The sequence below is a fragment of the Ovis canadensis genome, chromosome 1, assembly GCF_042477335.2.
Source record: "Ovis canadensis isolate MfBH-ARS-UI-01 breed Bighorn chromosome 1, ARS-UI_OviCan_v2, whole genome shotgun sequence".
In the NCBI taxonomy this organism is placed as follows: Eukaryota; Metazoa; Chordata; class Mammalia; order Artiodactyla; family Bovidae; genus Ovis; species Ovis canadensis.
In genome coordinates, this window is record NC_091245.1 from 69,011,341 (window position 1) to 69,025,746 (window position 14,406).

Here is a 14,406-nt window from a genome sequence, read left to right on the forward strand (position 1 = left end):
AGGATGAGATGGTTGGATGGCATCACCAACACGATGGACAGGAGTTTGTGTAGGCTCCAGGAACTGGTGATGGACAAGGAAGCCTGGTGTGCTGCAGTCTCAAAGAGTTGGACATGACTGAGAGACTGAACTGAACTGCAGTTCCTCTCCTCAGCAGACAACTGGATTAAAGTCTTACTAAGCATGGCCCTACCCACCAGAGCAAGACCCAGTTTTTCCCATGCTAGTCCCTCCCATCAGGAAGCTTGCACAAGCTTTATCCACCGGAGTGCAGACAGAAGAAACAAGAATTACAATCCTGCAGTCTCCAGAACAAATACCACAATCATAGAAAATTAATCAGAATGCAAAGGCAGAGGATTATATCTCTGAAGGAAGAAGATAAAATCCCAGAAAAACCACGAAGATGACTGTATATCATAATTGAGTGGAATTACTCCACGAATGCAAAGGTGGTTCAATATAAGTGAAGTGATCAATGTTATATATTAATAGAAGAAAGGAATAAAACTAAACAATCAGCTCAACAGATGCAGAAAGATCACTTGACAAAATCCAACACTGTTTCACTGTTTCACACTCAGCAAACTAGACTAGAACTCTATTTCCTTAAAATGGTAAAAGGTATCCATGAAAAACTCACAGCTAACCTACTCATCAATGGTGAAAGACAGAGTTTTCCTCCTAAGACAAGGCTGCCTGCTTTTACCTTAGCTATTCAACATTGTACTAGAAGTTCTAGGCATAGCAATTATGCAAGTAAAACAAGTAAAAGGCATCCTAATTGGAAAGAAGTAAAACCACCTATCTGCAGATGACATGATTCTACACACAGGAATGCCCTGGAGATGTTTGGTGTTCAGTTCCAGACCACTGCTTAAAAGGGAATATTATAACAGAGAGAGACAAATATTTGGTTTCCCAGTAAATATAAAAGTTATCATTACACTATATAGCTGACCCCTGAACAACATGGGTTTGAACTGCACAGATTTCACCTGCATGCAAATTTTTTTCAATAGTTAATACTACTATTTACTAGTAAACGCCACAATACTACATAATTCAAGGTTGGTTGAATCTGTAGAAAAGGAACCTTGGCTATGGAGGTCCAACTATAAGTTAAACTTGGATTTTCAACTGTGCAGATGATCAGCACACCAATCCCCTGGCTTTTCAAGAGTCAATTACAGTCAATTAAATGTAACACAGTGTTATGTATCAAAGAAAGCAATGAAATATACCTTAATTAAATAACATTATTACTAAAAAAAAAAAGGTAACCATCATCTCAGCCTTTAGCAAACTGTAACCTTTTTCCTGGTAGATGGTCTTTACCTCAGTATTGATTGGGGCTGACTGATCAGAGAGGTGGCTGCTAAAGGCTGAGGTAGCTTCAGCCTTTCATGAACCATTTCTCTGCAGCATGTAATGCTGTTGGATAGTTAGAAATATTCCAAAAATTACCAAAATGTAACAGTGGCATCAAATGAGCAAATGCTCTTGGTAAACTGGTGGCAACAGACTTGCTCAACACAAGGTTGCCACAAACCTTCAATTCGTAAAAAATACACAGTATCTGTAAACACAATAAAGCAAAATGTAATAAAACAAGTTATGCCTGTATAGACAATCCAGATTACACAGGCACACACACAAACTTACTAGAGTTAACATATTACAGAAATTCAGCAAACTTGTAGGTATAAGATAAACAAATATAAATCAACTGTGTTTCCCTATGCCAGCAATGTATGATCTAAAAAGGAAATTAAGAAAACAATACTATTTACAAAAACATTCAAAGTAAAATATCTAGGAATAAATGTAACCAAGAAGGTGAAAGTCTCAATACATTGAAAAATTACAAAGTATTGCTGAAAGAAATTAAAGAAGGCCTAAATAAATGGAAAGCCATCCTATATTCATGGATTAGGAAATAAAACATTGTTAATATGGCAATACTTTCCAAAGTGATCTACAGACTTAATGCAATCTCTATAAAAATTCTAATGGTTTTTCAAAATAGAAATAGATAAGCTGATCTTAAAATTCATATTAAACTGTGAAGGGCCCTAAAGAGCAAAAACAATATTGAAAAAGAAATAAAGTAAGAGGACTCACAATAATTTTAAAATTTATTAACACAGCTAAAGTAATCAGCATGGCACCGGAATAAGGGTAGACATAACACACCAATGGAATACATTTGAGAATCCAGAAATAAGCCCAAACATCTGTGGCCAATCGATTCTTAACAAAGGTGGAAAGATCACACAGGGAGAAAGAATAGTCCTTCAACATTTGGTCCTGGGAAAACTGGATGATCAGTTTTCATCAAAAAAAAAGAAGACGCTGAACCACTGCCTCATTTTGTAAACAAAAACTAAATCAAAACAGAACAACTATATAAACATAAGAACTAAAACTATTATGTTCTTAGAATAAGGCATAAGGTATGGATCTTCATGATGTTGTATTTGGCAATGAATTCTTAGATGTGGCACCAAAAGCACGATGAACACGTGGAAAAAACAATAGGTAATTTGGACTTCATCAAAACTTTTTTTGTGCAATGCATATTATCAAGATATATTTGATAAGGGTTTAATGTCCAGAGCATACAAACAGCTCAACAACAAAGAGAAAAAAAACAATTTTTAAAATGGGCACAGGACGTTATACAGACATTCGTCAAATGAAGACAAACAAATGGCTTACAAGACTAAGATGTTCACCATCTTGGTCATGAAGAAAACAAAAATGAAAACCACAGTAAGATACTACTTTACACCCATAGGGTTTTCCTTGTAGCTCAGATGGTAAAGAATCTGCCTGCAATGCAGGAGACCCGGGTCCAATCACTGGGTCAGGAAGATCCCCTGGAAAAGGAAATGGCAACTTACACCAGTATTCTTGCCTGGAAAATCCCCTGCACAGACCATGGGGTTGCAAAGAGTTGGACACGACTGAGAGACACACATATCAGAATAGACAGCTTAATTAAAAAAAAAAAAAAAAAACTAGAAAACAACAAGTGTTGATGTGACTGTGGAGAAACAGAGACCTTATACACTGCTGGTGAGAAATGACACAGTGCACCTGTTGTGGAAAACCATCTGGGTTCTTAAAAAAAGGTTAACACAGAATCACCACATAACCCAGCTATTCAACTCCAAGATATATATCCAGGAGAAGTGAAATTTACATACACAAAGAAAACTGTACATGCACGTTTATAGCATCACTATTCATAACAGTCAAAAAAAGAAACAGTGCATACTACAACTTGGATGAACCCTGAAAATATGCTAAGTGAAATAAGCCAGACAGCAAGAATCATTCTGCGATTCCTTTCATTTCAAATAGTGAGAATAGGCAAATCCATAGAGACAGAAAGTAAAAAGTACGTAGTGATACTGGAAGGAGGAAATTGGAAATGATTACTTAACGAGTACAGGGTGTTGAAACACCTTTAAAATGAGAGAGCTGGTGATTACATAACACTGTGAATATACTAAATACCACTGAATTGTGCACTTAAAATGATTAATTATATATTATGTAAATTTCACCTGAATTTTTAAAAAGATAGCAGTCATAATCGGAGAAGGCAACGGCAACCCACTCCAGTACTCTTGCCTGGAAAATCTCATGGATGGAGGAGCCTGGTAGGCTGCAGTCCATGGGGTCGCGAAGAGTTGGACACGACTGAAGCAACTTAGCAGCAGCAGCAGTCATAATATGTGCCCATGTTCTGACAAGATCTAATTTAGAGCAAACTTCTATCTCCTTAGATCTTCTCTATAATTACCCAACCAAAGTCCAATCCTATAATAGTTTCTTATACCCTCTTAAAAAGACAGCCCAAAATTCCCTTTAGTATGAGGAATATCTCACTTCAACAAACAAAAACCATGTTCAACTACAGGTTTTCTTTGCTGGTCCTTTTGGTTGGAAGGTATTGATGAGACTAGCAACTAATTTCTCCATAGAAATAACAGAAACCATAACACAAAGGGATAATAGCCTAGTTAAAAGAAAATAATTACCAACCTAGTATTCTGCTGCTGCTGCTGCTGCTGCTAAGTCGTTTCAGTCGTGTCCAACTCTGTGAGACCCCATACACAGTAGCCCACCAGGCTCCTCCGTCCCTGGGATTCTCCAAGCAAGAACATGGAGTGGGTTGCCATTTCCTTCTCCAATGCATGAAAGTGAAAAGTGAAAGTGAAGTTGCTCAGTCGCATCCGACTCTTCGCCACCCCATGGACTGCAGCCCACCAGGCTCCTCCGTCCATGGGATTTTCCAGGCAAGAGTACTGGAGTGGGGTGCCACTGCCTTCTCTGAACCTAGCATTCTAACCAGTAAAGAAAAAAAAATTATCATTCAAAAGTGAAAGTGAAATACAGAATATGACCAGAAAACAAAAATGAGAATTTCCCAGCAGAAGTCTACATCAAAGTATATACTAAAGGGAGTGTTCAAAAAAGGGAAATGACTGCAGACAGGTAAATCTAAACTAGATTTAAAAGCTAAAATCTAAAATGATACAGTCTCATGTGCTTAAAATATATATGCAGTTGAACACAGATGAATATCATAGCAAATAAGAGCAAGAGGTGACAGGGTGAGTAATGGAATTCCTCACATTATCCGGAAAGATATAAGGTAATTTAATTAGACTCTTAGGTCAAGGATGCAAGTTGCAATCTCTAGGGCAGCAGCTCCCAAAAGCATGCTCTGTGGACCCCTGAGTATTTCTATCAGGAGATTCTCAAAATCATAACTATTTTCATAATACTAAAGACGTTACTTTACTTTTTCACTCTCATTCTCTCACGGGTGTACAACAGTTTTCCAGAGTCTATATATAACAGACTTCTGATAACCCAACAGATTAAAGCAGAAGCACGTATGAAAATCCACTGTCTTTGATTAAGCTAGACAAGAAAGCAATTTGAAATTAAAAAATGTACCTTTCTCACTAAATTTTATTTTAGAATGTGTATTTTTCACAAAATTGTATTATTTATGTTAGCATTTAAAGGGACATTCTTGCTCTCCAAAACAAACCCATTACCTGGCCCTAAATGTTAACTGTGCCGAAGCTGAGAAACACTGATACAATCACATTAAAAAAATTTTTTAGAGTTTAAACGGATCTTAAGAACACAGGGTTTGAAACTCAATGACCTAATAAATGAAAGAATTATATGACATTCACGGATTGGAAGATTTAGTAACATAAAGATGCCAACTCTTTCTCAATTCAATTTCTGTAAAACTGATTATTATTATTTCTGTAAAACTGACAGCAAAAATGTATATGGAACTCCAAAGTGCCAAGAAGAACAAGGTAGGAAAACTTGTCTTACTGAACATAAAGACTTGTTATAATGCTATGCAAATTCAAACAGCATAGCTTTGGTGCAAGGGTAGATAAAGTAGACCAAATGAAAATGAAAAAAGAGCCCAGAAACAGACTCATACATATATGGTCATTTGATCCACGAGAAAGGTAGGATTGCAGAGCAGCTAGGAAACAGTCTTTTCAACAAATGGTGCTGCATAAAATATATATCCATACGAAAAAAAGAAAAGATGACCTCTATACCTCAGATAATACTCAGAATGAATTCCAGGTATCAGATAAATCTAAGTGCATCATAAACAATATACAAAATAATATACAATAATCAGTTCTAGGTAGTAGTAGGAAGCAAAATAATAAAGCCTCTAGGACAATGTCCCTCAACCTCGGGACTACAGACACTGGGGCTAAGTTAACTGTGTAGAATATATAGTATTCTGTGGATTGCAGAATGTTTAGTTGCCAACCCACTAGATGCCTGGAATACTCCACCCACTCAGCTATGAAAACTAAAGTATCTAAACACAGCCAAATATCCTACCCAGGGCATGGAAGGTGTGGGATCAGGGTGGGGGGAATTGTCTCTATTGAGAACCAGTTCTAGAAGATAATATAAGATAATATCTTCATATTCTTGGAGCACAGAAAGTCATCTTAATTAGACACAAGGAACAGTGACTATACATGAAGACAATGATAAAGTGGACTATATTAAAATTAAGACCTTCCTTTCATTAAAGGAAAGGGCTTCCCTGGGGGCTCAGAGGTTAAAGCGTCTGCCTGGAATGCAGGAGACCCAGGTTCGATCCCTGGGTCAGGAAGATCCCCTGGAGAAGGAAATGGCAACCCACTCCAATACTCTTGCCTGGAGAATCCCATGGAGGGAGGAGCCTGGCAGGCTACAGTCCACGGGGTCACAAAGAGTCGGACACGACTGAGTGACTTCACTGTCACTTTTCATTAAAAGGTAACATTAAGAGGGTGAAAATCAGGAAAATGGATATATCTTTCTAACAAAGGATTTGTATCTATCTAGCATATATAAAAAAGAAAACCTCCTAAAAACAGAAGGAACAGAACAGAAACTCCAACAGGAAAAAGAGGCACTCATAGTCATAGAATATGTAATTCATATAAATCAGTAATATAGAGAACTCAATAGTAACAATAATAAAAAGGAAGATGTCCAAGCAGCCAATAAATTTAAGAAAAAAGTACTCAATCTCACTTAGAATCACAGAAATGCATCCTACAAAAGAACTAAAATTAAAGAGGCTATTAATGCTAAGTGTTGATGAGACTACAGAGAAATAGGAACGTTCATATTCTGTTGATGGGATAGGTAGGAACAATGACTCTGAAAACAATCCTTATATTATCTTCTAAATTTGAACATATACACACAAATGACCCAGCTATTCTACTGGTATATACTACTGGTACATACCCCACATAAATGTTGCACATGTACCTCAAGAAACATTTGTTAAGAATGTTCATGACAGCATTATCTAATCCAAATGTCCAACAGCAAAAAAGATGGTGATTGGACAGTATGAGGGAGCTACAGCCATATATATCTGATAACATACATGAATCTCCCAAACATAACAGAAACAACATAATTACTATATAATTTTATTTTTATAAAACTCCAAAAACAGGTTTTTAAAAAGTTTTATTTTTTGAAGCCAGGTAGTGGTTACTCCAAGGAATAGGAAAGGGAGAGTGCTTGGGAAACGAAGCGTAGGAGGCTGCAGGCAGTATTCAATTTCTTGAATCTATAGTGGTCATAGTGTTTATTTTGTGATGATTCATTCAGCTGTAAACTTTGTACAGTTTCCTTTATGTATTACATTTCAATTTTTAAAAAGACATGGAGGGTGGGGAGGAATTCCCTGGCGGTCCAGTGGTTAAGACCTGCCACTTTCACTGAGAGGAGCAGGGGTCTGAACCCTAGTCAGGGAACTAAGATCTAGCAAGACGCACATGTGGCCAAAATATAAAAGACGTGGGGCTTTATCTTTTATATGCTGTACATGCAACCCACAAAACAATAATTACACAAATATTTTAGCTATTACAGTACTACATATCAATTATTTAAGAGTAAAAATCATGTTTGGAGACATCATAACCTTCCGTATCTTACACAAAGATCCTTTGCCTAATTAAATAAAACAAATAAAATACATTAAAAAGGACTGCATGAGTTTTTAGTATGTTGAAGGGAGACAAAATATATGTAAGTTTGTTTTCCTGTATGTGTCATTTATTTTGATCACCTAAAAAAATCTAATTTCTTAGCTTTACATATGACAAAATAAAATACATGTCTTGGAAAATATTAATATTAAAGGAAAGTTGAAGATGTTTGTTTTTTTAATATTAAAATATATATTTTTATAACATTTAAATACATAGAGGTTTAAGGCAGAATATAAATAATGCCTGAGCTAAAGGAGGTTTCTATCAAAAATTTGCATGCTTCCCTCACCATCAAACTAAGACTTGGGTTGTTTTTATATCCATACAACATTTTAATAAAATGTAGTTTTACAACACCAATTATTATTTTATTTACAAAATAAGAATTAAACATTCATAATATTAAGTTGCTTAGTATCAAATAGAGCCCCTCTGAATTTAATGATTTAAGTGAAACTGCATACAGCACACAATCTGATTCAATTTTAAGCCAAGTAGTGCCACCAAGTGGTAGCCAATTCTTTTTTCAAAACACCACTGTGAAGCAATAGAAAATGTTATACTGGAATATAATACTGGTATGGAAAAATCAATGTTAATAAAGTAAATAAGACTGTGAAATACCTTAATATTAAAGTTTAAAAACAAAACAGGTCAATCTTTTAAGAAAAAAGTTGTATGTATTACTGCAATGGTCTTACACTTTCAAACTTGTATTTTTCACAGAAAGTAAGGAACTGTGAATATAGGGCTGCAGACTTCCCTTGTTGTTGCTTCTTAAAAATTTTTATTGGAGTAGAGTTGATTTACAATGTTGTGTTAGTTTCAGGTGTATGTTGCTTGTTTTTTAATTCCATATTTTCTTAAGAGACTTATATTGCTCTAGAAACTAACAAAAACGCACCCAGTAAAAGACCTGAAGGTTTCATAATCTGCTACCCTGTGACTCTGGACTTTAAGTACAAACTCCCTCGCCTCCAGGTAAGGGAGTCGGGGCTGAAAGATGGATCCAAAATAACAGTGAATGATTTAATCAATCATGCCTATGTGATGCAGATTCCGTAAATACCCAAAAGGATGAGGTAAAGAGAGCTTCCGGGCTGTTGCACACATGGAGGTGCTGAGAGCGGAGCAGCTAAAGCATGGAAGCTCTGTGCCCCTTTCCCACATACCTTCCTCTATGCATCTTTTCCATCTGGTTATTTCTGACTTGTATTCTTTTATAATAATCTAGTAATCTAGAGAGTAAATAGATTTCCTAAATTCTGTGAGCCACTCTATAACAAATTAACTGAAACCGAAAGAGGGGGTCCTGAGAAGCTCTGATTTAGAGCCAGTTGGCCAGGAGAACAGGTAAAACCTGGACTTGCAACTAGCACCTGAAGTCCAAGGACAGAATCGGGATAACCTCCAACCTGTAACCAAACAGTCCGCAGCGGAGATGACAACCTGGGCTTGCAGCTGGCCTCTGAAGTGTGTGTGTGTGTGTGTACTGGGCAGAGGGAGAGTAGTCCTGTAGGACTAAACTCTTACTGTAGAATCTGATGCTATCTCTGGGTAGATAGTGTCAGGACTGAATTGAATTGTAGAACAATAACTGGTGTCTGGAGAAATGCTCGGTGGTATGGGGAAATCCCCTCCCCACACACTGGAATTAAGTCCAGAATTTTAATAATACTATTTTAATTTCACGAACTATTACTAGCAAAAGAAATAACTAAATTTTAGTATAAAGTTAATGTTTAAAATATCAAAGTGATAAGTGTTTACATAGTTTTTGTCCAACCCAATAATAATGCACTTAGTCCTAGACCACATCTCCCAAACACTTCATTTTCTCACTGTACCTCACCTACACTGGCCTTTTTATTATTCCCTGACCGGCCCAACATACTCTGCACTTAGCACTTAATGTTCTCTGCCTGAAGTTCTTCCTCCAAATCTATGTGTAAATCCATTTCTTCAGTTCCAGTCATCTCCTTCTCAGTTCTTCTTAGATCATCCTTAATAATACAGCACTCTTAGTCACTCTTTATCCCCTTATCTAATTTTACTTTTCTTCACAATACTTAGGGCTTTCCTGATAGATCAGTTGGTAAAGAATCTGCCTGAAATGCAGGAGACCCCGGTTTGATTCCTGGGCTGCCCGTTTCAGTATTCTTGGGCTTCCCTTGTGTCTCGTAAAGAATCCGACTGCAATGTGGGAGAACTGGGTTTGATCCCTGGGTTGGAAAGATCCCCTGGAGAAGGGAAAGGCTACCCACTCTAGCATTCTGGCCTGGAGAATTCCAGGTATTGTCTATGGGGTCACACAGTCGGCCATGACTGAACGACTTTCACTTTATACTTCTTCATACGTACATCACCATACTTACAAATACCTGAAAAATTATATAGTTATTTGACTATCTGTTTCCTCTTCCCCACTGAGGGTAGAGGCTAATGTTCCCTGGCATCTAAAACAGTCCTTGAAGTGACCACTTTGTGGTCTACCATAAGCAGAATTTTACAAAATTAATGCATCTGTGCCTTCTAATTGGACTTGTTGGTTCATTTCCAACTAATTCTTCACACATATAGGCAAAATGATCTTTTCAAGCTTATTACTCTTCTGTGGAACATGACATTTTCCCCTCTACCAGGACATAGTCCCAAATCAGCTAAAATGGCTACACTGGGTCCTGCCTGTTTCCAGTTCTGTCACACACTCTCCTCCTAACAGTTCTTCGGGATTCAACCACACTGGCCCTCTCAAATTTCCCAGTATCTCCCATCTCATCACAGGACCTCTGCAGATGCAGTTTCTTTGGTCTTGAATTCTCTGCTCTCCCTCACCAAGCACATAAATTTAATTAACCTTAGCTCATAATCTTCTTTCAGATCAAAGCTCTAAATATCACTTGCTCTAGGAAGTTTTCCTCAAACACTCTATGTCAAGTTCCTTTATCATATGCTTTTGAAGAACTGATCCTTTCAGAGCACTAATGTCTTTCAAATATTCTATTGATTATGGTATAGCCCCCACTGAACTGAGGCAAGAGAATGTGCATCACGTCTTCTGTTATATATGCTGTGTTTTTAAACGAGAAGGTGCGTGAATACTAATAAAGGGATACAGACAAAGCAAGCTAACTGTACGTGAACAATAAAGTTTCAGCAATCAATTTTGGAAGTTAAAGCAAATTTTCTTTTTATTAACTTCAATTGTCTTCTCTAGTCATATTGCATGTTTCTAGGTAGACTCTCCCTGGCCATCATTGTGTACACAAAAGATAAAACCCTTACTGAATATTTCTACTAACAATTCTACCGTTTCAACTAAACATGAATAATATAAATCTCCACAACATATACTGCCCTATCATTAGCTTTCAGGGCCTCAGTTCAGTTCAGTTGCTCAGTCGTGTCTGACTCTTTGTAACCCCATGAATCGTAGCACGCCAGGCCTCCCTGTCCATCACCAGCTCCCGGAGTTCACCCAGACTCACGTCCATCAAGTCAGTGATGCCATCCAGCCATCTCATCCTCTGTCGTCCCCTTCTCCTCCTGCCCCCAATCCCTCCCAGCATCAGGGTCTTTTCCAATGAGTCAACTCTTAGCATGAGGTGGCCAAAGTACTGGCGTTTCAGCTTTAGCATCATTCCTTCCAAAGAAATCCCAGGGCTGATCTCCTTTAGGATGGACTGGTTGGATCTCCTTGCAGTCCAAGGGACTCTCAAGAGTCTTCTCCATCACCACAGTTCAAAAGCATCAATTCTTTGGCGCTCAGCCATCTTCACACTCCAACTCTCACATCCATACATGACCACAGGAAAAACCATAGCCTTGACTAGACGGATCTTAGTCAGCAAAGTAATGCCTAAATAGTAACTATCTCTGGATTGAATTGTATAAATCTGGCATATAGTACAAATATTTACTGTTTCCTTATGACAATATCATAAATGGTAATAGGTCAAAATGCATTTTTAAAACAAATTTATATCATAAATGATATAAAAGACTACAACTCTCTCGCAGATTAAAGTACTTTGTTCTAAGTCCTTTAATATACCTCTCAGATGACACAGATGCATACCTATCTACCAGAGATAACTGCAAGGTACATATCTGACTTGATGCCTTACATCTTGTTATTACACTCTAGAAGAATGGTTAAAAATTCGTTTAAAAAATCCAAGTAATTTCACTTAACTCTTTAATTCAGTTATAAAACAGAACATTTGGAACTTACTGTTATAGACTAAATTATGTCTCCACCCCACCTTCCTCCATCATATACTGAAGCCTTAAGCCCCAATATCTCAGAATTTAGCTGTACTTGGAGACAAGACTTTTAAAGAGGTAAGTAAGTTTAAAAGAGGTAACAAGGGTGACTCCTAATTTACTCTGGTGGTGTCTTTATGAAGAAAGATTAGGACGCACAGAGAGACATCAAAAATGTACTGCGCACAGGAAAACAAAAAGGAATCCCTAAAAAACTGTACTTATGTAAACCATAAGGCAAGAAAAGAAAGAACAACTTGAGAAAACATATCAAAAATTACTTCACATGTAAATAATCTAAATATATCAGCCAAAAGAAAGAAGATGACAGATTAAAAGAACCACAACCCTACTATATGCAGCTTACAAGAAACTCATTTGAAATTCAATGACATAAGTAGGCTGAAAATAAAAGAATGGAAAAAGATATGCCATGCAAACATTAATAGCTGGTAAAATATTATCAGAACAAAGAAAATTACCAGTGATCAAGAAAACACTAAATAATAATAAAATGATCAACCCACCAGGAAGACAATGATCCTAAATGTGTATATACCAAACAACAGAACCTTGAAATACACTAAACAAAAACTGATAGACAGGAAAGAGACAATCCATAATGGTTGTAGAGACTTTAACACTCTTTGCCCACAACTGATACAACCACTAAAAAGAAAATCAGCAAGAATAAAAAAACTCTGAACACAATCAACCAGTAGGATCTAACTGACATACTTAAAACACTACCAAGCAACAGAGAAATACATATTTTATCCAATTGGCTATGAAACATTTATGAAAATAGACAATATCTTCAGCAATAAAATAAACCTCAACAAACTTAAAGGACTGGTAATTAAACTAGAAACTAGTTCCAGAAAAATAAAAGGGAAAATCCCAAATAACTGAAAACTAAACAAAATACTTCTAAATAATCCATGGCTCAAAAATTCTCAAAAAAAAACTTAAAAAGAACTTAATGAAAATAGAACTTGCCAAAATATGAGATGCAGCTAAAGCAATGCTGACAGAGATATTTAAATTTATACCATGAACTGCTAAATTTTAAAAGAAAAAGGACAGAAATATAAATCCAAAGCAAGCAAAAAGAAGGAAATAATAAATATAACAGCAGAAATAAATAAAACTGAAAATAGAAAAATCACTGAAACAAAAAGCTAGTTATACGAAAAAAATCAATAAAATTAACAAACTTCCAGCAAGAATGATAAAGATTTTTAAAAGACAAAAATGATCAATTTAATAATGAAACAGGAGATAACACCATATACCCTACAGACACTATAGCAATTAATAAGGGCATACCAGCATATTAAAAAGCAGAGACATTGCTTTGTCAACAAAGGTCCGTCTAGTCAAGGCTATGGTTTTTCCAGTTGTCATGTATGGATGTGAGAATTGGACTATAAAGAGGGCTGAGCGCAGAAGAATTGGTGCTTTTGAACTGTGGTGATGAAGAAGACTCTTGAGAGTCCCTTGGTCTGCAAGGAGATCCATCCAGTCCATCCGAAAGGAGATCAGTCCTGGGTGTTCATTGGAAGGACTGATGTTGAAGCTGAAACTGCAATACTTTGGCCACATCACGCGAAGAGCTGACTCATTGGAAAAGACTCTGATGCTGGGAGGGATTGGGGGCAGGAGGAGAAGGGGACGACAGAGGATGAGATGGCTGGATGGCATCACCGACTCAATGGACATGGGTTTGGGTGGACTCTGGGAGTTGGTGACGGACAGGGAGGCCTGGAGTGCTGCAGTTCATGGGGTCACAAAGAGTCAAACACGACTGAATGACTGAACTGAACTGATGAAGAACTTTACAAAACTAACTTTAACAATTTGATGAAATAAGTCCAATATCTTGAAAAACCAACATACCATAACTCATTCAATATGAAATTAATTTAAAATAGCCCAACAGCTATTATGGGCATTGCATTTAAATTGTAAAATTCCCCAAAAAGAAACCTCTAGGCCAAGAAGATTTCACTGGAGACTTCCAAACTGGAAAATTAGTTTAAATAACACTGGAGACTTCCAAATTGGAAATTTATTTTAAATAACATGAGCATATCAACTGAAAACCTGACACTCATTCATGGTAAGAATTTTCAGCATGTGGAATAAAGGGAAACTACTTCAATTTGAAAAAGAGCATCAAAGAACACCTACAGCTAACATATACTTAATGGTACAAAGCCTAAAGGCTTTCCTTCTAAAATCTTCTAAACCAAAAATGTCCAATCTCACCACTCTAATTCTACATATCTACTGGAGTTCTAACCACTGCAAAAAGGCAAGAAAAGGAAAAAAAGCATATACAATGGCACATAACACCTCAATGCCTACACAAAAAATTCCAAGAAGTAGACAAAAAAAAAACTTGTGGATCTAAGAAGTGAGAATAGTGAGGTCACAGAATACAAGATAAAACACACACAAATCAATTGCAGGATGTTAGTTAAAATGGAGTGATGGCTAATTCTATGTCAACTTGGCTGGGCCACAGTGTCCAAATATGTGGTCAAACATCATTCAG

General features: G+C 36.8%; 1 protein-coding gene across 26 annotated transcripts in view; it reads right to left on the minus strand.

Moving 5' to 3' along the window:
- Window positions 1-14,406, minus strand: part of ZNF644 (zinc finger protein 644) — a 96,243-nt gene that overhangs the window by 35,528 nt on the left and 46,309 nt on the right. The window contains exon 1 of one of the 26 annotated variants that reach the window (XM_069597568.1): window positions 4,057-4,358. The exons of the other annotated variants lie outside the window; for them this stretch is intronic. The gene's annotated coding sequence lies outside the window, so the exon portion shown is untranslated. Of the gene's footprint in view, window positions 1-4,056; window positions 4,359-14,406 lie in introns of those variants that run through there. 26 annotated transcript variants of the gene reach the window in all.